General features: G+C 47.7%; 1 pseudogene; it reads left to right on the top strand.

Moving 5' to 3' along the window:
* Positions 1–3,132: 3,132 nt before the first annotated feature.
* LOC106545157 (small ribosomal subunit protein uS7 pseudogene) lies at positions 3,133–3,784 on the top strand (annotated as a pseudogene).
* The last annotated feature ends 23,429 nt before the right edge of the window (positions 3,785–27,213 follow it).

Genomic DNA, 27,213 nt, shown 5'->3' with positions numbered 1-27,213 from the left:
CGTCAGCGCGATGCCGCCATTTTCGCCGCCGGGTCAAAAGAAGTCTCCAAGGCGGGCGCAGCTGCAGAGGCTGGGAGCCGGCCAAAGGCAATAACTCCCTAACTGGTCATCTGGCCGGGTCCCCTGAATCATTCTCTACCTGCTGCTGGGTTCACCACCAGGAAAACCGCTAGGAACCAAGATATTTTCTGTGTTTCGTTCTGCCTGCCAGCTGGAGCAAAAAACGCCGGCGGCCATCCGGAACGCGCACATGCACAAAGTATGCTGTTAGCGTGGTTAACATGAGTGCTTCTTCTTCAATTAAAAATCTGCAAACATTGTCCACTGTGCGTTGAGCAATAGGGATTTGGTTAATCTTTGCAATGACATCTTTCCATTTATAATTCAATGAGTTAATGATAATGCTGACCATTTGCATATCATCAATGCAAAAGCTACTTTCCCTCAATTCTTTTCTCATTCCTTTCAGTTTGGTTAAATGTCCTCCAATTTCTTCACCAGGTCTCAATCTAGAACCATGGAACTCAGACATGAGCAAACATGAAGATTCAATTGAGATGGGCCTGTAGCAATTTTCCAGTTGGACCCAAATTTGTTGGGCTGTTGCATCAGAGGGAAAAACAACTTGCAATTCAGTATCCATGGACATCAATAATGTTGTGCGAGCCTTAGTCTCTAAGTCTCTTATTGCAGGAGTCCATGGCTGGGCAGGAGGATTAAACACCATACAATGGGTACCTTCTCTGCGAAGCAAAAGGGTAACCTCACTGACCCAGGCCTTATAATTCTGTCCTGACATTTTTAATTTTGACTCACCGGTCAATGGAGCAACAGAAGATGCCTGTTGAGGAATGTGCATATGGAATGCTGGCTGTGCTTGAACTGTAATATTAACATGGCCTGCTGGAGGGGCAGACATTTGCCCTTGCTGCATTAAGTATTGTTGTGCTCCATTTAAAAGGACACCAGCACCACCAAGGGGTGCTGAAGATTGGGCCTGTGGAGGCACTTGTTGCATTGCAGCTTGAATAGCTGAGTGAGTTAAGGACAAGTTTGATAACGTTTGTTGCAATAAAATGCAGGTTAGGTTTCTGTAGTAAATTACTTTTGCCAGTAGATGGCGCTGCAGTTTCAGCTTTAGGCTTCTCAGTTAAACTTTCTGCCTGAGTGGCTTGTATAAATTGAGAAGAAAAAACTCTCTGTTCTGATTGGCCTGACACAATATCCACCAGGGGGAGTGTCCTAGGCTGTGGAGAAGAATCCAAAATGGTGTTTTCAGAGGTTTGAACAACAGGAGGGCCCATCTTGTTTAACTCAAGTATAGATAAAGCCATTTTGGCCTGGAACAGCTCACTTTCAAAAATTTCTATTTGATCACAATACCCTTTTATAGCTTGCTCAGAATTCTGAGGAGAATGATTAGTTTCTCTCTCTGTGTAGGAGTGAAAAAGCTCCTGTGAAAACTTTGGCCTCGCACCACGTGTTTCAAACTCTGAAGGTTCTTGAAAAAGAACCTTTTCTTTGTTTGAGAGTGTGCATACTTATAAGGGGGCGTTACTGACCTCGGTTGAAGCACGTTGCCTTTAATAGCAGCCTCTTTGCAGTCTTCTCCTCCTTGGAGCCTTTGTAAAATACTTTTTATGTCTTCATCAGAGATATTTAAAGTTGTTGCAGAATGCTTTCTTGTTTTTTTCTTCTTAGGCATTCTTAGGAGTGATTTACATCAGCGTTCCTCAGTCGCTAAAGTAATCATCTATCTAATTAACCTAAACGCTTATCATTAAAGTAACAAGCAAGGAGCAAACCATAATCTCCTACAACCATCCTCTGCTACCATGTGAGGGTTGTAAATTCAGCCCTGTGTTTGATGAGGGGTGAATTGTGGTTTTCTTTGGAGCATACTTTATGATTAATTAAAATAAACCTGAGGTAGATTCTAAGAAACATATTTTTATTATAAAATAAATAACAAACTAGCTTACTGGCTAATAACTACATTCTGGTAAAGTTCCTAGCCTACCTCGTGGCAGGCAAAACAGAAAGAGAAAAAGAAAAAAGAAGGCAAAAGGGACATGCGTAATAGGCTTACAGAAAAGAAGCAGCCTACCGTATGTCTTAGAATATAAGCACAGCTGGCAAAACAAAAAAACATCGTGACAAAGAGTGCTTTGGATGTGAAGCAAAAAAGGTCCTTTGAAAAGGGCAGGTATACCCCTGGTACCTCCTTATTCCAACATGTAATTTCCTGGAATTGTGCTGCTATGGGTACTTTGTGAACTTCCCTTCTTTAGGAAGATATTTACCAATCCTTTTCTGATTCAATTCAAAGAGCGCACCTCCTTAGATGTCATTTTCCCTACAAACAATAAACACACCCGAGCAGTACAGGAAGAAGACACATGCCCTGGAAGAAACAACTCCATTTCTAAAAGCACAATGAGACCTTATTTTTTCATCCCACCTTCCAGTGACAAAATCAATCACCTTTGTTTCATGTAATATATAGGAGTGTAGGCCTGGGCAAGTGCAGGCATGGGCCTAGAATGTCTGGCTTAGCCACCTATCAAGTTGTCCAGGTAACAGGTTGCAGGCTCTGCACCTGTTTCTTGTCAACTCAGGAATTTTTGTTGATAGCCTCAATGTGATAAAATGGCCCAAGGTGAAGCAGGAAGAAAAGACACTAAGCAAGCACTCCAACTAAGGCTGCAATGGAATGGGAATGGGGGTAGGGAGCAGCCATGGCCAGCAACACCTGGAAGTAACCCACACAGTAGGCAAAAGGACACAGCTGCTCCTAGGTAATAAAAACAGAAAACAGTAAAGAGTACAGCCACACAAAACATCATGTGAGTAGAAGCAGTGAAAAATTTGTAATGTACTCATTAGTGACTAAAGGAGCAGTGTGTAGCTGGCCCAAGCCAGCTTTTTCTTGTTTAGATTGACCTTATTGGCAACATTGGTGCTAGCTGGAGTACTAGTTTTGCCTCTTAAACATATATCTAAGTCTCTTATAAAAGAGCATTAGTAAACTGCTAAACTGATGTCTAAAAGGGGCCTGCTTAAGATCAGACAAGAATGCCTTTTCCACCTGAGCCAGGAAGCAGCATATGGGGGGGGGGGAATCACCTCTATAATGACTGACTGGGAGACAGCCCCTGCTGTGGCAGAGACTCCTGATATCAAGCTGTTTGGAAAGTGGAACACAGATGATGTTCAAATCAGTGATATCTCCCTGCAGGATTACATTGCTGTGAAGGAAAAATATGTTAAGTATTTTCCCCACAATGCTGGCCACTATGCTGCTAAGCCCTTCTGTAAGGCCAAGTGTCCAATTGTGCAGTTCTTCACCAACTCCATGATGATGCACGGTCACAACAATGGCAAGAAGCTCGTGACTGTGCATCATTAAGCATGCTTTTGAGATTATGCATCTGCTCACAGGAAAGAATTCGCTCCAAGTCCTGGTGAATGCCATCATCAACAGTGGCCCTCATGAAGACTTTATCCATATTGGTTGTGCTGGCACTGTGAGGAAGTAGGCTGTTGATGTGTCACCACTGTGTCGTGTCAATCAGGCTATTTGGTTTCTTTCCCCGGGGCACATGATGTTGACTTCCAAAACATAAAGACCATAGCTGAGTGCCTGGCAGATGATCTGATTAATGCAGCAAAGGGTTTCTCCAACTCCTATGCTATCAAGAAGGATGATCTGGAGCATGTCCAACCGTTAAAAAGAGTTGTTCCTAGAAACCAAATAAATCCTTATTTTCATACTGTTTTTTAAAAAAAAGATCAGACAAGAACTTCAGGAAAAGCAGGTCAGGTCTACTGTAGGCAGATGCCTTTGCAGAAACCATCCAGGCTCTTGTTTTTCCTGCAGGGGCTCTGGAGGCTCTTCCCGGCAACCAGAAGAGCGGTACCATAGAAACTGAGCAGATCTTAATCCCTGACCAGAAAACTTATTTTAATAAAGCATAGCAAAAACTGTATTGGAAAAAAGAAGGAAGCCCTTACTTCAAAATAGCTAAAAAGGAGCATTAGTGTCAAGCCATCCTCCCTCAGCAACCAAGAAAGAAACCACAACTCCATTTCACAGAATTAAGAGTACTTTTACTGGTTATGAAAAGATAGCCGCTAAGCAAAGCAAGATCTGAGGCAAAAGCGCGCAAAATCATACATATCAATATGTGACCCAACCCGCTTCCCCTGGTAACCCCATCCCATAGTCCAATCTGCAAATTCCTTAGGTGTCATGTGAGTTCATCTTCAAAAAGCATCATCAGGTTGGTATGCAGGACAGTTGGCCTTGGCCACCTAAATCACTATCTCCAGCATGTGCAGTAGATGATGAGAACAAAACTCCCTTTTTACAATCTCTCCTGTACTTAAAACTTCTCTTCCCAAATACCACCACTTCTCCCCATTTCAATGGCAGCCGAAAGCAAATAGCAAAACAGAGGTTGACAGGCTACCTTCACTGGGAGGTAGGAATGAGATAGCAATAGCACGTAGACTTTTATACTGCTTCACACTGTTTTACACTGTTTTACAGCCCTGTCTAAGCAGAGTCAGCATATTGCCCCCAACAATGAGATGAAGATAATATCAGAAAATAATTTAACAACCACTCTTTACTAATGACTGAATGGAGTGTCTGGGGGGTGTCATGTGATTGAGTGGGCATGGCCAACTCTATGTCATTCATGTGGGCAATGCCTATATGAGACAGGCAGGATTGGGGAGGGAATTCAGGGGACTCCGGTGGGAGGGAGGCAGGAGGAAAAAAAGATCCAACCTGTGTGTGCGCGCACGTGTGTGTGACACACACACACAGACACACAAACAAAGGTTAGATTGGATTTCTCCCCCTCTCTCTCCCTCCCTCGCTGCTTTAGGCAGGCTTAGAAAGTTTGCCAAGCCCGGCATGCTACAGACACCCTTCGCTCGCCCCTTTGTGTGGCTTCCCTCTTCTACAGTCTTGGTGCTCTCTCACATTCTACCTCCCCAGGCCAGCTTGATGCAGGTGGCAGCGCAGCTCATATTGCCCTTTCCAAGCCCGCTGTTGGTGAAGCTGGGTGCCAGTGAGGGCTGGCTTTTTGCCTAGCTTTGTCTGGCTATTGAGTGGAAAATGGACTGGGGCCTGAGGAGGAAGTCTGTGTCAAGCTAGACAGGGAAAGCTGCCTGTGAGAGAAAGAGAAGCCAGGTGAGCTGGACCCAGACACTTCCCAGATCCACTCGTCCCAGAAGCAGCAACCTCGCATTTCCCCCTCTCTGCTGTCCCCCTTCTTCACATGGCATCACCCATCAGTAGGAACGGAGAGGGAGAAGGAGGTGGCGTATGATGCACTCTCCCCTCAATGATAGTGGCGACAACTGCCCCTTCTCCCTCTCCATTCCCACTGCTGGGTGATCCTGTGAAAAGAAGGGAACAGCAGCATTAGCACACAGAAATAGCAGCACACAGGAACGTTGCCCCATTTTCCCTCTCCATTCCTACTGCTGGGCAATCCCATGTGAAGAAGGGGGCTAGCAGAGAGGGGAGAGTGCAAGGTTGCTGCTTTTGGGACAAGGGGACCTGGGAAGCCTCTGGGTCCAGCTCACCCAGCTTCTCTTTCTCTCACAGCCAGCTTTCCCAGTCTAGCTTCATGCAGGCTTCCTCCCCAGGTCCCTGTCCATTCCCTCCCCCAATAGCCAGACAAAGCTAGGCAAAAAACCAGCCCTCACTGGCCCCAAGCTTCACCATCAGTGGGCTTGGAAAGGGCAATGTGAGCTGTGCTGCCGCCTACATCAAGCTAGCCCGGGGAGGGAGAGAGCATGCGCGAGCCAGCGGTACTTCCCTCCAGCCTTTGCCCTTCACACTGCACCAGGAAGCTGAAGTTGGAATTTCTGCCCCCCTCCATCCCATGTGTACCTTGGCAATGAAACTGCTACTCTCCACCCCTCTTTTCCTGTTTTATCTGCCAGATCGGCATAGGGGGACAAACCTAGCATTGCTGCCCATTGCAACTAGGAATCTCAAAGCCAAGAATGTTTGTGAGGCTCCAAATAGCATCCAAAAGTAAATCAGAATCCGAGGCAAAAGTTTCCTCAAAGTTCCAATTTATGAAGAGAGCCGTGCTGGCACATCTGAGAAAACCCAAATCTGAAAACTTCCAGGTTTTCCCACCATGTTGAAAGTTCAAGATCCTGCCCCTACACTCACAAGTCCATCACATGGTCCAATCTTCCACTGCCACCTCTGCCACCACTTCTGCTTTCATCTTAGGCCACCCAAATTGACATCTGGCAAGATGGAGCATTTTTAGGAAACCAAAGTGGCCCCATCCGCCACTTTGTTCCTCATGTTCCCGGATGGGCTCTGGAGTCATCGCCGGCCGCGCAGATCCTCACCATGGCTCCACTCCATGAAAAACATAGGCACAGGTGTGCACCCCGTACAATTACAGCCTTGGAGACTTCGTAACGGTGGGAACTTGTTCTTACTTGCCCGGGCTTCTGCAGAAGCCTCTCCAAGGGAGGACGGGCCAGTTGGGAGAGTGGCTTTGTTCCTGCTCCAGGCTGTAATTGTGCAGGGCATATGCGCCTATCTTTTCCACGGTGTAGGGCCATGGCCAGAAGATGAGGAACGCGAGGGGGACCCTGGCCCCTGCAGATGGGCTCCGGAGTCATCGCCAGCCGTGCAGAGCCTTGCTGCGGCTCCACACCATGGAAAACATAGGCCCGTGCATGCACCCCATACAATTACAGCCTCGGAGACTTCATAATGGCGGTAATTTGTTCTCACTCGCCCGGGCTTCTGCAGAAGCTTGCCTCTGAAGCCTTCTGAGGGAGAAAGGGCCAGTTGGGAGAGGGGCTTTGGTCGTGCTCTGGGCTGTAATTGTGCAGGGCGTGCCTATGGTTTCCATCACATGGGGCTGCGGCTGGAAGACGAGGAACACAAGAGGATCAGCAGCGGGGCCTCATCCTTCTGAAGAGGACCTGTCCCCAAAGAGGGCAGATGTGGTGGCATCGGTCTTGGGATGTTCTGCAGAGCCCCCCAGGGAAAAATGCTGCTGCCAGGTACTTTTACACTATATATTTTTGTCCTATGTCTGCAGAATGCTGCAAAAAACCATAAATGCAGGCCAGTTGTTGAGTGTTTCAAATGTGATTGGAACACTCAACAAGGTGACCACAGAATGTGTGTCTCTGTGTCTGAGTGTATGAGAGAGAGTGAGACACACATAGACAGACAGAAAGAGGCACAGAGAGAGGGAGGGAGGGAATCTGAGAGAGAAGGACAGATACACAGAGAGAGACAGAGAGAGACAGAGAGGGGGAGGGAGGGAAGGAGAGACAAACAGAGAGACACAAAGAGAGGGAGACACACACAGAGTGAGTGATTAAGTGAGTGTGTGAGAGACAGACACACACACACATTCACAGAGAGCGACAGAGAGAGAGGAAAGGAGGGGAGAGGGACAGAGAGAGACAGAGAGAGAGAGGAAAATAGACAGAGATAAACAGACCGAGAGAGACACAGCGAGAGAGAGAGAGTGAGACACACAGAGAGAGAGAAAAAATGACAGAGATGGGGGAGGGAGGAGAGAGAGACACAGAGAGAGACAGAGATACAGAGAGAGAGAGAGAGAGAGACATACAGACAGACATACAGAGAGAATGACAGAGAGAGACAGAGAGGGTGGGAGGGAGAGAGAGACAAAGAGCCACACAGAGAGAGACAGATGGAGGGAGAGAGAGAGAGAGACGGAGAGAGACAGAAAGAGAAAGAGAAAGAGAGAGAAAGAGAAAGAAAGGAAGAAAGGAAGAAAAAAAGAAAGAAAAGAAAGAAAAAGAAAGTGGGAGAGAAAAAGAAAGAAAGAAAGAAAGAAAGAAAGAAAGAAAGAAAGAAAGAAAGAAAGAAAGAAAGAAAGAGAAAGAGAACTTATGACCACAATTGAGGCCAACATTTTGGTTGCTAAGCAAGAGCATCATTAAGAGACACATTTGACACATTAAGTGATCACATTTTCCAAGTTAGCCACGCCCTCCTGCTCACATGACAGCCGAGCCACTCCTACAAAACAGGCCACACCTACAGAATATTTCAAAATTTTGAAACCCACCACTGATCAACACTATTATCGACTGCGCTTTCCTCTTGTTGAATATATAAATTTGCATACATACACACTTTCCAACATCAAAGTTCTAAAATTATATAGATCCAAAGCATTATTTTGAAACTGTGTCACTGCATTCACTTCACAGAAAGTTTTTCAACCTTGGAAAATTTTTATCCTGACGATGGAAAACATGCGTCCAATATAATTTTCATTCTTTACATATTAATTTCCCTTAGACGACCTTTCAAAGCAGAAAGTAAAACAAACAAACAGATCTTTATAAATAGGGCAAAAATAATGATAGTGGGGAACAAAGATGATTCTCATTGTCCATATAATTTAAATATCAACTACTACAACAACTCAGGTATAACTTCCAGAGGAAATATCAGAAGGAAAATAACTGGACTGAACAAGAAATTTGTTTATTGACTTTATATCCTACCTTTCCTCAGGAAATTCAAGACTTTCCCAGAAATCATGTGAAGTAGATGGGTCTGAGAAAGAGAAACTGAACTAAGGTTATTCCATGAATTTTACAATCACATGAAGATTTTAACATCTTAAGTATTAAATTCATTCTCTGAGGAAGATGTAAGGAAAAGAGCCAGGTTTTTTTAAAACTATAGGAGTACTAGAGACATAGGTAGTATTTCTTATGCATTGCCATACTGAGAACTACTTTATACATATGGCTTCCAAATTCTTCACAAATACTTCTATAAATTTATTGTGCTTGCTTGACAATGCAGAATCAAGAAGGAACACTTGGTAATCCTTATGGGTATGATGTGTGTTGTGTTGTGTGTATGTTTGTGTGCAGTATGGTTATCCACTGACATGGATGGCATTTGAGCTCTCCATTCTTCCAAGTGATTTTTTCTAATATAGCCAGTTTACATACGTATTTTATAAAATATAAGGTAATTTAAGCAGGATTCTAAGAAAGGAGACTGTGCAAGGAGAAGGGGAAAGATGTATAACTTGAAACTAATGACTAGCAGAAGCTGATGCCTGAGACAAAGCAAGGTTTTATGAGTTCTAGTCATTAATCAATTTAATCTATTATTACATATTCCTTCTTTTTCTTTTTAAAACCCTTTCCTTTCCTTTTAAGAGAAAATAAACCATTTTTACAGACTGTTGCTTTTTAATGGTGTAGAAAGTTAGCACCCATCCCACTTCTAGAAGAATGAAATATTCTAGGAAATATTGAAATGGCAGAATATTTTTCCTAAAATAGAAATAGAAATCTTAAGGGACGCAGAAACTCAGCCCCAGCAGATATTTTGGTGGCAACTTATCTACAAGACAAAAGACCTTCAGTTCCAGGGTGATAGGATTAGCCCTCACTCAAGATCCAAACCAGGATAAAGCCATTAAACCATAATAGGAATTACCCAAAGCACCTTCATTACATTACCCAGCAAGATTCAACCAAGACTGGGACTCAAGGCAACCTACAATCTTAGCTTTCATTTGTATTATGAGTAAAAATGAAAATTGGTAATATTATAGCCTTTATTGATCCTGCTTAGGTTTCTTTGAGATCGTGCAAGCTTGCCTTGAGTAAATGGCAAAAGACAGAAAAATCCCAGATTTGAATAGGCAGCTCAACAGCTAACAAAGTTAAATTTGTGCACCATTAATCAAATGGTGAGCGAGCGAGCTGCGCTGGCTACCTGTTGATCTCCGGGTGTGCTTCAAGGTTCTACTTATCACTCATAAAGCCCTCCATGGTAGTGGATCTGCGTACTTGAGAGACCGTCTCCTGCCAATCACCTCCCTGCGACCAATTAGATCGCATAGATTAGGCCTCCTCCGAGTACCATCTGCCAGTCAGTGTCGACTGGCAACCACATGGAGGAGAGCCTTTTCAGTAGTAGCTCCGACCCTTTGGAACGATCTCCCCGTGGAGATTCGTACCCTCACCACCGTCCAGACCTTCCGCATAGCCCTCAAGACCTGGCTAGCCCGCCAGGCCTGGGGATAAAGATAACCTGTCCCCACCCGAATGATGAATGAATGTTGCTTACTATTTTATCTTTATGTACTATTTTGTGTCTATTGTTTGTATCCCCCCTTCCCCATTTTATGTAAGCCGCCCTGAGTCCCCTCAGGGAAAAGGGCGGCCTATAAATGTTAATAAACAAACATAAACAAACAAATACTTTTGGAAAAATTAAATTATATTAAATTTATTTTATGTTATAAGGTTTTCAGGATGACAGTCTGCACCTTCATAACATTGCATTCTAACATATGTAAGGAAACTAGTTTGGAAAAGGCTGCGAGAATCTATATAATATGAACTGGTGGTTGAGCAGATTTGCAGATAAGACCAGGAGCTAGTGGTAGGAGTAACATAATTTCTTTTGTGATTCCTATTTGCTTTTAAAAACACTTTATTAAACATAATGTGTTGTGTCAGAATAAGATGTTGGAACAATAATACACAAAGCTACTGTGTATTTCTCCCCCTCCCTGGGTGTCTGTAGCCTTGGAGCAGCTCCGGGTGCTTGCACAGTAAAGAAAATCTCGCGGGCGCGAGATGTTAATTGCCTTTACTATGTAAGGGCCGGGACTTACTGCAGGTTCTGAGGTGGCGGGCACCCGGGGGGGAGGGAAACTGCCCGTCTGCCTGCCTCCTCCAGGAGCAACCTCAGAAGTTTTTAAGCTCATCTGGAGAGGCGCTTTTTTAAAGAAAACCCTGAAAAAGCCACAAGATCCGGAGCTGCCAGTCTCCAGTAAGATGCACATCTCATGGTCCAGCTCACCCCATGGACAAATTGCCTGCCATGCACAAATTGCACCCCACTGTGAGCGCCTGTCAGCCGTTGTGTGCAGGGAAAATCTTGCACAGAAAAGAAAAACTTCCCACATTCGAGAAGCTGTTAATTGCCTCACAGTCACAAGATTTTCTTCACTATGTGCAAGGTTTTTCCCTGCACAGAATGGTTGAGAGATGCTCACAATGAGGCGCAATATGGACCCACCCCCTACCCCAAGGCAAGGCTCATCAAACAGAGTTAGACTCAATTGGACTCTTTTTTAAAGAAAACCCTGAAATAGGGCAAGATCCGGAGCGACTGCGGAGGGTGCCATAAGCCAGGTGTCAGGTGTCAGTATCATGCAAAATTAAATCAGAGTCCAAGGCAAAACGATCCTTTTTGTTCCAATTTAATAAGACAGACATCTTAGGCACATCTGTGTTAATCCCAATACTCTCTTCAAAATAAATCACCAGCACCCCCTCCTTCACGGGGGGAGGGGGGGCGGCTGGTGAGGGTTGCTGTTTTCCCAAAGCGAGCCACAAGGTCAGCGTAAAATACCAGCGAACAATTAGGAGCCAGCCTTTTGAGATAAGAAGCTGAAATGAGACGCAGCTCTTCAAATCTTCAAAGGTAAAAGAAGCCCAGCCTGTGGGGGATGGAAAGAACAGGAATGAAGGAGCTTATTCTCAACGCGGAGAAAGGATGGCAGTCCAAGCTACCCTCAAGCAGTCAGCTCTGATGGCCTTCCCGGACCATTCCGGACAACTAAATGTGAGTGCATACTACCCCTCCTTCCCCCTAGCCAAGGCTTGGAAAAAACCCTGGAGTGGAGATTTTGACTCCTTCCAAATGGGGATATTTGAAATGAGCCAATGCCCTGCAACTGAGTTGAAGACAGAATCCCTAGCAAGATGGGATTTTCAACCCAGCCAGCAAGAAGAGATTTGGCCAGCATCTTCCACTTGCCAGCCACCAGAAATTGGATTGCAGCTAGTGGATGAAGCACCACTAAATTGGGCTTTCTTCCCAGAGTATAGATGGTTAAGATTCCAGTGGACACCATCAGGACCATCAACATGGGAAAGTCCCCCAAGCCAGCAGAGGGGCCATTGGGCCAGAAATCCTCCAAGCCAGCAGAGGGGCCCTTGGCACATAAACCCTCCTAACCAGCCATCATTGAGTGAACTGCAACCTGTGAATCAGGCACCCTCGGGATGGGTCTTAATCCCAGGTCATGGATGGAAGGGATTCCAATTGGTACCTGCCCTTCCTCAGCAGATGGCACTATGGCAGACAACTGGACAATGGCCAACCGAGGGATTGACCTCCCCACCAGTTCCAGTCTCCCCTGCAATGCCCCAAAGAATTCTTGCCCAACCTTCCACAAAGAAAGGTTCTCAACAATGGAAGAAGGGATTACCAAGGGGCAAGCTACAGAATGGATGGTGGAAAAATGTGATGAGGCGGTTCCTAAGTTTAGAGATGCAACTACGTCCCTTTCCTCATTGGGGCAAATAAAATGCCACCTTTGCTGTCAACTTGGCCACAAAGCATCAGAGTGCTTGGCTCCAGCCCCATTGCCACAAATGTGCACACCTACTGCCACGGCGGGAAAGAGAAGGCCCCAGATGCCACCACAAAAGAGTCATCTGGCCCAACAACCTCTGGAAGAGGATCACCAACTTAAGGTGACGAAGAGTCCTACCAAGGGGGAGGCCTCAGAGGAGGAAAAAAGCAAACACCCTCTGGAAGAGGATCCCCAACATAAGGTGACGAAAAGTCCTACCAAGGGGGAGGCCTCAGAGGAGGAAAATGCTGAAGATGACCCAATGGTGAATGCACCCATCTGCCCCTTCTCCTTCCAAGTCAACCTCCAAGTGCCTAAGACGGGGTTGGAGGGGGAAGTTGAAGCAGTTGTGAGCACCAATTGTGCTCGATGTTTAATCAGCACATCGATTTTCAAGCAATGTAAGCCTCTGCTTTGCTGATGCTTCGGCTGCCATTGAAACGGGGAGGGAGGGCATGGTATTTGGGAGGGGACTAATTGTTGTGCTGGAGGAAGATTCTGAGTTTCTACTGCCCGTCTTACTGCGCATGCGCAGGAGGTTTCCCGCCAAGGCCAACGGCACCGACATTCCATCTTGGTGATGCCTTTCGAAGTTATCTCGCACCTGACACTTGGGAGAATTATGATTGGACTGTGCATGGGATGCCAAGGGGTGGGGAATGGGTTATACAATATATCATTTGCTTTCACGCCTAAATAATCAGACTTCGCTTTGCTACGCTTCTGTTCATTTATAATTAGTAAAAGTACACTTGATTTCTATCAATGGAATCTTGTGGTTTTCTTTCCTGATTATCCAATGAAGAGGTGCTGACAAGCAACTAGGCATAAGCACAAGGGTCCACACAAGAACTGAGCTCAGAGGTTCATCCCAGCATAAACTGCGCAGCAGAGAGAGCCAATGCCGTAGTGGAACAATACATCCAGTGTTTTGTGGACTATCAGCAAGACAACTGGTCAGACTTGCTACCCTTCACCGAAATGGCATACAACAATGCGGTTCACAGCAACACTGGATTTATTCCTTTCCAGATTACCAATGGCATGGAGTTTGTTCCCATGCCTAAATTGCCTAGAGAACCTCCCTCCTCCATGTCTTTGAATGAATGGATGGACATGCTAAAGAAAGGATGGGAGAATACAAAGAAGGCTCTAGCAGATGCGGCAGAAGCCTACCAGAAGCAAGCTGAGAAACATTGCTCGCTCCAAAACCCCTTCCATGTGGGGAACAAAGTTTTTGTGTCTACCAAATACTTAAGATTAGGAATGCCTAGCAAGAAATTTGGTCTAAAATTTCTAGGTCCATTCCCAATAGTGAAGATAGTTAAACCATTTACAGTTCAGCTCAGTCTACCCAGAAGTCTAGGGAAATTTGGCCCGGAATTTCATTGTAGCTTGTTGAAACCAGTAAATAAGAGCATAAGAGCATCCACCCAAACTTTCTCTCCTCCTATAGAGATAGAAGAGGAAACACCATCTATAGTGATAGAAGGGGAAACACAATCTGAAGTGGAAAAGATTGTAGACTCTAGGTTGAATAGGGGTCGCTTGCAGTATTTAGTGCAATGGAAGGGTTACCCTTTGTCTGAAGCCACTTGGGTGAAAAGCTGGAACTTAAAAGTGGGAAAGTTAGTAGAACAATTCCACAAGAAGTTTCCCTATAAGCCAAAGGGTCCCCTAGGGGGGGAAATAGGTGGTTAAATTTTTATATGTTAACTTTTATGTTATTCTCTTTTCAGGAAACATTTTTCTTCTGAGGAGAGGCCGCCTGTCAGGCCTGCATTTATATTCCTTTTAGAATTTTGGCCTGCCACACTTTCTCTTATTTCATTTTGCTGTTTCATTAGTATAGTTGATGGGAGGGGGGAATAGACAGGAGTGAGATTGTGGAATGTATTGTTTTTCATTCTTTACTAGTAGCCAAGGTCATCCTTTCTCTCTGCACCAGTACACCTGACCAGAAGTAGCTGGGTGTGGATGCCAGCGTGGAAGAAGATTGGACCATGTGATGGATTGTGGGTGTGGGGACAAGATCATAAACTTTTAACTGGGTGGAATTCTGATGTCATTTCCAGTATTGGGAATAACACAGATGTGGCTAAGATGTTTGTCTTATTAAATTGGAAGAAAAAGGATCATTTTGCCTTGGACTCTGATTTAATTTTGCATGATACTTGGAACACTGACACCATGTTGATCAGGCCGGTGTGCTGTTCCAAGAATCACAGCACCCTGAAGAGGTCCACATGGGCTCCGCCACCTGCAAAGCATGGCACAAGGGGCAGAAGCCCCTGAACTCAGGGGGCAACACAGCTCCAGCAGCAACAATGCCTGGGATTGGGGTGGGGACGGGGCAGCGGGCAAGCAGCCAGGACTCTCCGGCATGGGTGGCAGCAGCGCAAGGTAATGGAAGTGGGTCTTGAGAAAGACCTTACACCCCCCTTCAGAGAGCCCGTGTGGGGAGAGAGGATGTGAGATGGTTTGAACATGGGCGGGCAGTTTGTGGCCAGCGCCTCCTTCGCTCTTTGGGGCAGGTGGAGAAAGAAAGAAGGCATGCAATAAAGCAGCCCACACTGCCAAGGATGAAGGGGAGTGCCTTTGGCTATCGTGCACCTCCTTTCACAAGATTGGCAGGACACCCCACCCTACGTGGTTGCTACAGCCCACAAGATATTTCCTAGCTCGGGATCCCAGGAGAAGCTTGTCTACCTAGAGTTGCCAATTTTTATGCCGGCCCAAGAGGAAACTTTTGCTGCTGGCTTTACAGGCTCTGCAGAGGCGCACAACTTTGTGTCAGCTTTTTCCTCAATGGCGGTGGATCTGGAGCCCTTAGGATGCTGCCATGGCCGTATTCTCTCTCCGGTTACAAAGCACCACAGCCAACCAGGCAGCAGCCTGGGTAAGGTGAGGGCACGCAAGGCGAAGGGCCCTTTCTCCTCTTCTCTGGTGACCTTGCAAAAAAGCAGGGTCTCCCTCCTAGATGCTCCCAGCCTGTAAAGGCAGCAGCAGAAACTTAAATCTGGACCTGCAGAAGGGTTGGCAACTCTAGGCAGAAGAGCTTCTTCCAGGATCCCAGGCTAGGAAATCTCTTGCGGGGTGTACAGCCCCATAGGATGGGGAGTGGGGAGAGGCGTCCCACCAATCTTGGGAAAGGAGGCACGCAAAAGCCAAGGAAGGCACTCCCCTTCACCCTTGATGGTGGGGGCTTCTTTATTGCATGCCTCCTTTCTTTGTCCGCCCGCCCCAACAAGCAAAGGTGGCGCCAGTCACAAATTGCCCGCATTCAAACCAGCCCGCCTCCTCTCTCCCCGCATGAGCTCTCTGGAGGTCCCTCCCAAGACTGGCTTCTTTCCTTCCCTCCTGCAGCCTCAATCCATAGGTGGAGGCCACGGACCGTTTTTTTTTTTTAAAAAAAATTATTTGTCTTGTATGCCGCCCACTCCCGGAGGTGGTGGCAGGGAAAGGAAGGCTTCTTTGCCAGCCTCCCAGCTGGCAAAACAGAAATTTTCACCAGTTCAGTGGATGTGGCTAAGTGGGGGACGGGGGAATGTGACTGAGTGGGCATGTGCTTGAGTAACGTCAAGTTGGCCACACCCACTCAGTCACATGCCCCCCTAGCCATGCCCACCAAACCGGTAGTAAAAAAAATTGAAACCCACCCCTGGAGCAAGTGATAGTAACCTCTGCTTCCCCTCCCTTTGTGCAATCTTCGACCAAGAAATTAGCATCAAATCAACGCATCTCTACATGCTATATGGACCAAAGTTTTAAATAAAAAGATTTCCAAGTGTATCAGAACTATTTGTAACCTTGCTGAGCTGTTGCTGTGAAATGTGATTTTCCTAAGTATGTAATTTTGAGATATATTTGGAATCAGAATGTTGAAACTGTGAGAAATAGGGAACTGAAAGTAACCAATGGATAGAGGTTTTGAGATGTACACTGGTGTATGTGGAAACTGTTAGTAAGACAGAACAAGGAAGTAAGTTATTTTTTATTGGAATATTTTTATAACACATAAGCTATCTTGAAGAGAGAAGGTAGCAAAGCTGGAAGATTTAGTCAGTTGCTTTGCCTATCACACTGTACTCACATAGTCAGGGAAACACCATCTGGCAGTGACTGAGATTAAATGCAGTAGAGGCAGAATAGGTATTAGAAATAGGGACGGCAAGAGTTTCTGTTGATTCAAGGATGAGGGATTACACTTTAGTTCAGCAGTGGGAAAAACCATTCAGATTGAGTGGTTGAGTTTCATTTTCAGTGGCCTGGCTGGCAATAGTAGCAGCAGAAGTAACCTTATGCTGCGAGTTCAATAGCAATAGCAATAGCAGTTAGACTTATAAACCGCTTCATAGGGCTTTCAGCCCTCTCTAAGCAGTTTACAGAGTCAGCATATTGCCCCCAACAACAATCCGGGTTCTCATTTTACCCACCTTGGAAGGATGGAAGGCTGAGCCGGTGAGATTTGAACAGCTGAACTGCAGAACTGCAGTCAGCTGAAGTAGCCTGCAGTGCTGCATTTAACCACTGCACCACCTCGGCTCTTCTAGTTCAAGAAGAAGCTACTACCTGAAAAAGTAGTCTTGTTCCTTTTTATACTATAGGAAGTTATCACCCAGCCCTCTCCCAGAAAAATGAAATATCCTAGGAAATATTGAAAAGGCAGAATATTTCTCTAGATGTGAAAAGAAAGAAACAATGTTTTAAAAGACAGAAAAGCTGCCTGCAGCTTCCTGCCCATCCCCACTTTGTCAATGGGCCATTAAGAAGGCCGAGGTAGTCCCTTTACATAATAAAGAGTTCTCCACTTCAGCTCCAGGGGGATGGGATTAAGGTAAGGTGCCCAGATGACCCACTTTTGGCAGGACAGTCACAATTTTTCACAATTTGTCCCACATCCCGTGACGTTTTTAAAAAGTCCCGATTTTCATGGGTGAGTGGACGAAAGGGCATTGGCAGTGCTGCCAGGACCCGCTGTGCAAGAGAGAGGGAAGAGCAGGGCGGGGCCTGAGGGAAGCCGGATGGAGGGGGCTCGGAGGGAGGGGGGAGCCAAGATGGTGGTGGCTGAGTAGGAGGTCTCGCCGCTGCCACCGCCGCCGCCAAGGAATTGCAGGATGATAGTGGCTGTGCGCCGGGAGGGCGGCCTGTGGGGCTGGAGGCTGCGTGGCGGCTGTGCACTGCCGAGCACTAACAGGAGTTGCGGGGCGGGCTGGCCAAGCAGCCTCGCGTACGCAGCACGCCTCACCGCCCGATGGAGGCTGCCCTGCTGCTGGCGCTGCTGCGCCTCTGCTCCGCCGCAAAGATGCCACCGCCAAACCCGCCAGCTCTTCCTGCCCGGACACCTGCCGCCCAGGAGCTGCCCAAAGCCTTCCTGCCCACCACCGGCTGCACCGCAGCTGACTCGCCCCGGGCGGGCTGGAAGGCTTTGGGTGTCCGGGCGGGAAGAGTCAGCGAGCGGATGGCGGTGGCATCACCACCCAGGAGCCATCCGAAGCCTTCCTGCCCACCACCGGCTGCACCGCGGCCGACTCGCCCCAGGCAGGCTGGAAGGCTTCGGGTGGCGGGCAGCCGTGCAGGAAGAGCCGGCGAGCGGATAGCGGTGGCATCGCAGCCCAGGAGCCGCCCGAAGCCTTCCTGCCCACCACCTACTCTCCCCGGACTTGTTTTGATGAGTGCGGGGTGACTGACAGTAGTTTGTGCCGGCCGTGCCCGCTCAAACTATCGTCAGTCACCCCATGTTAAAATCTGGTCATTTTACACTTGGTGGGAGCTGCAGACGCCGTTGGGTGGGCACTCCCCACGCCACGCATATCCCTCTCCTTCTTCCCATCGTGCGCGACTCCCCTACCGGCACTGCCATCCATCGGAGGTGGATATAAAGCTCCAGAAGAGTTGCCACGACTGGGGCAAGGTCCCAGTGTGGGCTGCTCTTTGTTCTGCTGAGGGAAAGGGCCCAGGACTGGGACTGGGGAGGACTCCATCATCCCGAGCCAGGTAGGTGCCTTCCTGTGCTTTGGGTACCAAGCAGGATCCCTGCATCATTTTCTGGGGCAAGGGAGAGACTTTGCAGACGGGCGATGGAGCAGAGCTGGAGGGAAGAAGAGGTGTTCACTTGGGAGGGCGGGGAAGGGGGCACGATGGGTCAGGTTCTTCGGAGCAGTTTGGCAGCCAAAGGTGCGAGGATTGGGCGCTCTCCCCCGCCCGCCCGTTCTCCGAAGCTAATTTCCTCCTGCACAAATTTTTAAGTCCGCAGGGTATGTTTCCCCTCCCTTCCCAGTCACCTGCTCCCTGAGAACTCTGAAGAGCGCCTGCGGTTTCTTCCATGGGTAGTGCGAGACAGAATCCACAGGCCAGGTAGGCGTCTCACCCGCGGAACCCAAACAATGTCACCCCTGGCTCCTTTTGCAGGCAGGTTGTGCTCCCTGCGAGAATTGACCACACTTTGCCTTCTTCCAAGACGGTTCCTCTCCAAGGCTGTTGCGGTGGGATAGAAAGGATGATCGGGGTTAGTTTTCTTCCTCCACCCCCCACCACCATGCCGGCGGACTGTCCCCTCTCCCACCTCTCCCCTCCGTCTTGTGAAAGCTGCGATCTGCACCTCCCCCACCCCGATCCTTACTGCTAAGACACAAGGGTGCTCAGCTTTTGGCAGTTATCAATATGGTCACAAGGCGCGATTGATGGGAAAGGAAAGATAAGGGGTGATTGAGTGTCTATTTTCCTTAGAGGAGTGGGGATGGGTGGTGGGTGGGGAGAGATTAAGACAACACGGTTTATAAAGAGATGTTAACGAACGGTTCGGGATGAGGGTAGGCTCTCAACAGGATGGAAACCTGAGAATGTTGTGCACTCAGAGTGTCCCCTGCAAGTTTTAGGACTCCTACATGTCCCTCCCAATAATTGGGCTCCCTTCAAAAAGGGTTGGAGATTTTTAGTATCCTGTTAGGGACCATGCAAGCCTGACCCGTCCAGAGGATGGGTGGTGGTTGGGAAAGCCTCTTTTTTTTTTAATAATAAATGTTTTTTTAATTTTAATTGAAACAAGTACAGCATCTTTCTTTACATCTGTAGAAAATGTATCAATCGATTACAGATCCTCCACGGTCAACAAACATAACTCATATTAACTTAAGCATTATTATATATCCATTTTCATTTGACTGTAATTATTATTTAAAAATATTAATACAAGTAATAATCTTGAACAATACCTGCCCACACCAGTGGGAAAAGAAAAAATCAAAAAGAAAAGGCAAAAAAAAAATAGAACAAAAAAAAAAGACAAAAACGACAAAGGACAAGGCAGGAAAAAAGAACAAAACACAGGTATCTATTATAAAAAAGAAGAAGTATATCAACTGGTTACAACATGCTTTGGTGCTTCTCTTCCATTAACTCATATTAATTCAAATATCTTAACTCAAATGTTTACCATATTAGCATCATTATACCTCCAGTTTTAATTACCTATAGTTATTTAAACATCCTTCATCCTTAGCTATGCCAAAGAATTAATCCATAACACTTGCTGACATTTCATTTACTTACCGAGGTGGCGCAGTGGGTAGAGTGCAGTACTGCAGGCCACTTCAGCTGACTGCTAGATCAGCAGTTCAGCGGTTCAAATCTCACCGGCTCAGGGTTGACTCAGCCTTCCATCCTTCCGAGGTGGGTAAAATGAGGACCCGGATTGTTGTTGGGGGCAATATGCTGACTGTAAACCGCTTAGAGAGGGCTGAAAGCCCTATGAAGCGGTATATAAAAATCTGCTATTGCTATTGCTATTGCTACTTATAAAGTCCTCTATTTACATCAAATCCTCATATCCTATTTTAGCTGAACATCCATAATATTTAGTTATATCATATATCATAACATTTTCCCAGTATTGATTAACATTTGATTGTATGTATTTTATTTAGTTTTTATAATAGTGATAATTATTGTAATTAATACTCTTTATGTATAATCCAAAAATGTTTTCTCATATCCAATTGTTATTTATCATGTCGACTCCATATTATATACATTACTATCAATATCAATTATTATTCAGCTATATCTGTTACAAAGAGAGCAATTAGGTTAGCTAGATTTCAATTGTATTCTTCAATCTATCAGCCAATTCCACATCATATACATTACCATCAATATCAATTATTATTCAGCTATATCTATTACAAATTAAAGTAATCAGATTTAGCTAATTTTAAGTTATATTCTTCCATCTGTCAGCCTGTGTCCCTCCAACAGCAAAATTTTCTCAATCCAATTGCCATTCGTTGAATAAATTTACCAAATGTTTTTATAAGCAAGTCCAGACAAAAATATCTTCGCACCTTTTGGCTCTGAATGTCAGTGATGAAATAATAATGTTGTCCCGGGCTTGTAAAACTTTTCAAATTGACTTTAATTCTCCAGGGTGGAGTTTCCATTTCTCCTGCACTCTGTCTCTTTAAATGAATCTTCTTTATAGCTCCCCCCCCTCCTTTCTTCCTCTGAGATAGACCAGACGCCATTTCTCACATTTTCCATTTGTATTTCAGGAACATTCAAACATTCAACGATCTCAGTTTTTCCTTCATATTTTAAAATCAGCTGATCCAATTTTCTTTCTAGCCTTTGAAAAGAGTCAAAAAGCTCTCGACATGCGGAAAAAAGAATCTGGAATGAGACCTTAGAAGTATTTTCAGACGCCATGATGTGTCGCAGTTAAAAATTGCAAGTAAAGACACGCTGGAAACTGTGCAATCTTATCTGATCGTAAACACAGCCAAGTAATAAAAATGTCAGATCGTGAAGGGCTAATTAGTAGAAAGTTGACTTTACAATCCACTTAAAAAGAGTCAGTGAGGAGGGCTGCCGAAGCGTTCCTTGAAGCATTTAAGAAATAAAGTAGCCACCAGCCATAAATCCATTAAAAAAAAGACCAATTCACCGCTAGATTCTTCTATTTTTTGGTTTCAATTAGCTTAAGCTTTTAGTGCGGACAGTCTCTCTTGAATAATAAAATCAGCTTACCAGATGACATCACTTCTGCCATTCTTAGGGGCAACCTGCAGTTTCAGTTAGCACGCAGCTAATCCAGAAAGGAATTGGCACGAGGAGTTAATACCCCCCCCCCAGAGACTTTGCGAATGTCTCTGAGGTCCTGGGTCTCTCCTCACCTTCACTGTCATCTCCGGGACAGCTAGGGTCCAAAAAACCCGTCCAAAAATCCTTCGGAATAGAGGAATTTCAGGAATAGCCTGAAACTCCGTCTTCTCACTGCTAAGCCCCGCCTTCTCTTGGGAAAGCCTCTTTTGTTTACAGACAGTAAGTGCCATGAGCACATTGGTTGGTCATCTCAGACAACCGTCTTTTGATGGGTTTCTTTCCTCCCATGGGGAACGGAGGCTGCTGTATTAGGGATTTGTCCGAAGACATGCCTTCATATAATTCATGACTTTGTGTATGTGTGTACATGTAGGCAGAGAGATTTCCTTAGATGAGGAAATGTTTGTCATCTGAAAGATTATGGAGTAGAAGAAGGGTGAATGTGGGCTGTGATGCACGGCTAACCCTCTAGAGATTTTAGCAGAGCACAAAAGGATTGTGGCTCCCAGTAGCAGCAACGGCAGCAAACGTCTTCCTTGCCAGCTTCTAAACTGGGATGTTATTGAAAGAAAGGAACCCTTGAATGTGAAGCTAAGAGTAAATTTTAGGCAACCAGATAGTGAGTTGCAATGAGTTTACTATCTCTGATAGTAAAAAGTTGCAGGCTGCTTAATTCATTCTCAGAGTATATTCTCTTTTTGTTTTTGCCCTTGGTTTCAATTGGGATTCAAATAAGAACTGTAGTCTAACAGCTAAATTCCATAAGAAGTGGAATGAGTGCAAACGCCCCTTCCACTGTAAGGCTATGAAGCTGGAGCTGATATGTCAAAGTCTCCAGTTTAAATGTCATCTTAGCTAGGTGACCTTAGGGAAAGTACAGCTGTCAGTTAAGGTACCTACCCCCATCTGCTGAATAAAGATAATAATATATTCTGATTTAAGGGAATGATGGCAAACAAGGCTTCTTGAAATAATGCTTGCAAAGTAATATAGAAATGTTGGCTGCAAAAGTTGATGGAATTAGGAGAGATGGCAAAATTGACTGCTTTGATTAAAGAACACAATTAATTTTGTTTCTACTTCCCTTTTATGCTTCGGGGGAGGGGGAGTAAATCTTTGATTTTGGTTTTCCTGATTAGATAGTTTGTTGTTATAGAATTGGGTAGTATATATTATTGTGTAAAAGTAAAAAGTTGAGGTTGTAATGTTATTATCCTCTACTGTGCTAAAAAAGAGTCAGAAGTCAATGCCTCCCCCCTCTTTTTCCCCTTCTACCACACACTTTCTCCTTTTTCCCTTTCTCCACTCTTAATTTCCCCTTATTTTCATTTTTTTGTCTTTTATATTCTGATAAACTAATAAAAATAATTAAGCAGGCGAGAAAGATGAAAAGTAAATATGATTAAAATTCACTTTTCATCTTCCTCCACCACCAGTGCCTTTCCCTGTCACTTTGGCCTTTTCTAGTGGAGCAAAAATAATATTTCTGTCAAAGCTTCCTTCCCAGGGGAGAACTCCCAGAATGCCAAGAGATGTTTAGAAGATTGGGCGGATGGAAGACACAGGAGCCGTAGGATTACTAAAGCAGGAACTTTATTCGTAACAGTGGTGACAGCGATTCAAAACGGCAAAGATCGCGCCAAGGTATTTATACTTAGCAATGTAACAATATTCCAACCAATCAGGGGCCGAGTACTGTTCAGCAACTGCTGACGCAGTACCTCGGCCAATCAGGAACAGTAGCTGGTTAGCAACAGGCTATGCTGCGTCCCAACCAATCAGGGTGCAGCATAGGCTGTTGCCGGCCTTTTAATAATATCCAGGATATTTAACACCCCTTCCCCCCAGTTCTGCGCATGCTTCCCGGGTGGAGCATGCGTAGTCATCCAAATAGGCGGGGCGACGTCGGACCCGCCCAGATCTCCTCAGTTCGCCTTCAGTCGTCGGAGGGGTAGGACCTACTCATGGTAGCTCCTCCCCGAAGGGACTGTAGCTCCGAGTGACGCCATCTTGAGTCGGCCCAGAAGGCGGGCTCACCAACACAGGTAGGCCGGGCCGGGGTGGCGCGGCCGTAGCTGGAGTGCAGGGAAACTGGGATTTGTAAACTGAGGGAGGAGTGTAACTTGGCGAGCATTCTGCGGCGGCTTGAGATGACTGGGGCGCTTCCCAACAGGGGGCGCTCGGGTAGGCTGGGCCTGACTTGGGAAAGTAACGGGTTGGATTGAGGAGGCTCAACTGGAGCGTAACTGTCTGTTAACACTGGGTAGGCCAGGCCTGGATTTGGGAAGGCCTGAGACGTCGACTCTGGCTGAAGAGCGGCCGTGTTGTCCGGTCCCAGTTCCCTAGGCTCGCTGGGCTCCGTAGGGAGGCACCTCCTTAACTGATCCAAGTGGCACCTCCACTTGGATCCATCGGCCAGTCCGACCCTGTAAGAACACGGTCCGGTCAGGGAGATTATTACTGCGGGCACCCACTTCTGTCCCCCTGCGAAGGCTCGGGCCCAGACTAATTCCCCCAGATTGAACGAGCGGGAAGGAAGGACCCCCAGGTTGCACGGCTGGTCCCCCGAATAGAGCGGATGGAGCCTATCCAGGGGGGTCCTCAGGCACCGGCCCATCAAGAGCTCCGCGGGGCTTTTGTTGGTTGTTGGGCAGGGAGTGGATTGTTGGCTTAGCAGGTAAGCCGCCACCCTCGACTGCCAGTCGCCCCGGTCCATGTGGCCCAGCGCCTCCTTTGCTAAGCGGACCGCCCGCTCCGCCCAGCCATTGCAGGCCGGGTGGTACGGGGCTGTGGGCGCATGCCGGATCCCTTGTTTGGCCAAGAACTCCTGAAACGTGGTGGAGGTAAATTGTGGCCCGTTGTCGGAGACGAGGACGTCCGGCAACCCGTGGGTTGCGAACAGCCGTCGGAGGGCCCTGACAGTACTCTCGGCTGTGGTGGAGGTCATGATTACCAGTTCCACCGACAGAGAGTAGGCATCCACCACAATCAAGAAGGTTTGGCCGTGGAAGGGGCCGGCGAAATCCATGTGGAGGCGTGACCACGGGCCTCTCGGAGCCTCCCACTCGCGAGCAGGCCCGGCTGGGGGGTTTGGCCTGGAGAGCTGACAGGTGGTGCAGCGGCCTACATAGGCCGCTATCTCTGTGTCCAGCAAAGGCCACCAGACATAGCTGCGGGCCAATGCCTTCATGCGCGCTATGCCTGGGTGGTCCTTGTGGAGCAGAGGCAGGACTTGTGGCCGAAGTGCAGCAGGGATCACAACCCGATCCCCCCAGATGAAACACCCCCCGTGGAGGGAGAGCTCCGCTTGCCGGGCCTTAAAGGGCCGGAAGTCCTCAGCCACCTTGTCCGTAGGCCATCCCCTCAGAACCCAAGAGCAGACCTGGGCGAGAATTGGATCGGCCTTAGTGTAGGTCGCGACATCTGTGGCCAAAATGGGCAGGCCGGAAGACGCTATTGATAGGACTGAGAGGGCTAGTACGGGGGCGGGGTCAGTTTCCGGCAGTGGGCAGCCGCTGAGGGCGTCAGCGTGCCCTAGCTGCTTGCCCGTACGTATATGAATACGCTGCGAGGAACTCCGTCCAGCGTGTCATGCGGGGGTAGAGGATGGGAGGGGTTGGCTTGTCGCCTGCCAAAAGCCCAAGGAGAGGCTTGTGGTCAGTGACAAGGGTAAAGTGCCGACCATAGAGATAGTCATGAAACTTTTTAACCCCAGACACTGCAGCCAGAGCCTCCTTGTCAATCTGGCTGTAATTGCGCTCCGCGGAGGAGAGTGTCCGGGAGTAAAAAGACACAGGGGCCTCCAAGCCATTTGGGAGGACATGGCTCAGGACCGCCCCTAGACCATAGGAGGAGGCGTCACACGCTAACGTCAACGGCAGCCTGTCATTGTATTGAATCAGGACAGCCGATGACGTCAGCGTCTCTTTGACAGCCGCGAACGCATGCGCTTCGCGGCTCCCCCAGTGCCAGGCCGCCGATCGGTCGAGCAACCGATGCAGCGGCTCGACTAGTGACGCCTTGTGAGGTATAAATGGCGCGTAAAAGTTCAAAAGCCCTAGAAACGCTTGCAGCTCCGCCTTGGAGGTGGGTGCAGGGGCGTTCCTAATGGCAGCCACTTTAGATGGTGTGGGGTGGATGCCTTGGGCGTCAATCAAGAAGCTCAAGAATTCTACCTTAGGGACAGCAAACGAACATTTGCTGCGTTTTAGTTTTAAGCCCGCGCCCCTGAAACGTAAGAGGACCTTCCTTAGCATCTCGATGAGTTCTGAGCGGCTGGCCGCAGCGATCAGAACGTCATCGAAATACGGAACCACGCCTGGGAGCCCATGGAGCAGTCGCTCCATGAGGCTCTGGAAGATCCCCGGGGCCACGGAAACGCCGAATTGAAGGCGTGGGAACGAAAAGCCCCACGATGGGTGACGATGGTTTGGGCAGCCGCCGCATCGTCATCCACCGGGAGCTGTTGGTAGGCCTGCGCCATATCCAGTTTGGCAAATGTGCAACGCTGCCCCAAGGAATGGGGCAGGTGTTGCACCACAGGGACTGGATAGGGGTTTGCCTGAAGGGCAAGGTTGATCGTCGACTTGTAGTTGGCGCAGATCCACACCGACCCATCAGGCTTGACTGGGAGGACGATTGGGGTCTCCCAACGTGAATGGTCTACGGGTTCGATAACGCCCTGCGCCAGGAGCTTATCAAGCTCGGTGTCAACCTTAGCCCTTAAGGCAAAAGGCACCCTGCGGGCCTTGAGCCGAATAGGAGCAACCTGGGGATCAAGGTTGAGGGAGATGGGGGTGCCCCTGTAGGAGCCCAATTGGCCATCGAAGACGTCCACAAATTCTAACAGGACGTCCTCAAGGGAGGAGGGGGCCACCCTATGCACCCCCCGATAGACAGACCCAGGGCAGAAAACCAGTCCAGGCCAAGCAATGCAGGGAGGGAATCCTTAACTACTAGGATGGGCAGTTTCCCATGGAAGGTGCCATAGTCTACAGAGATGGAAAAGGACCCCAGGGTGGGAATAAGGGTCCCCTGGTAGTCCCGGAGGGTCGTGTCCACAGGCAGGAGTTGGGCCCGGGAGACCTGGGGACAAAGACGGGAGAAGGCAGCCCAGGAAATCAGGGAGCGAGAAGAGCCGGAGTCCACCTCCATCCGGCAGGGCTGACCTTCCAGCTGGACTGAGGCAGCAACTTTCCGGGCTCCGGCGGACGCCTGGCTCACGGTGCCCTCAGCGGTGTCAGGCAGGTAGACAGTATGGCAGTCTTCAGCCCGCCGAGTGGGCCGCGGTGGCTGGCGGCGCGGCTGCGCTTGGGACGGTGCGGTCGGTTGAAAGAAAGAAGGAGCAGGCAGAGAGGCCCGGCACACTTGGGCGATGTGCCCCTTCTTATTGCAGCGGCGACAGGTCGTGTTCCTGAATGGGCAGGCTGTGCGGGCATGGCGGCCGCCACAGCCAATGCACCCGGAGGCAGGAGACGCAGCTGGAGGTGGTGGTGGGGTGCGCCTAGGCTGCGCCCTAAGTTGCCCCACCACCTCGTTGGAGGGGTCCTCAGGTGGCAGCAGCTCATCCACCAGGCAAGCTTGAGAAGCAGAAGGATGGCATCCCGGCATCTGGGCAGGCATGGGTGAAGCCAGTTGCAGGCGTTCAATGTCAGCCGTGGACTGCTCA

This window comes from Thamnophis sirtalis, unplaced genomic scaffold (genome assembly GCF_051295495.1).
Source record: "Thamnophis sirtalis isolate CommonGarterSnake01/CBP01778 unplaced genomic scaffold, rThaSir2_p1.2 scaffold_8, whole genome shotgun sequence".
Taxonomy (NCBI): Eukaryota; Metazoa; Chordata; class Lepidosauria; order Squamata; family Natricidae; genus Thamnophis; species Thamnophis sirtalis.
This window is presented reverse-complemented; position numbering and strand designations above follow the sequence as displayed.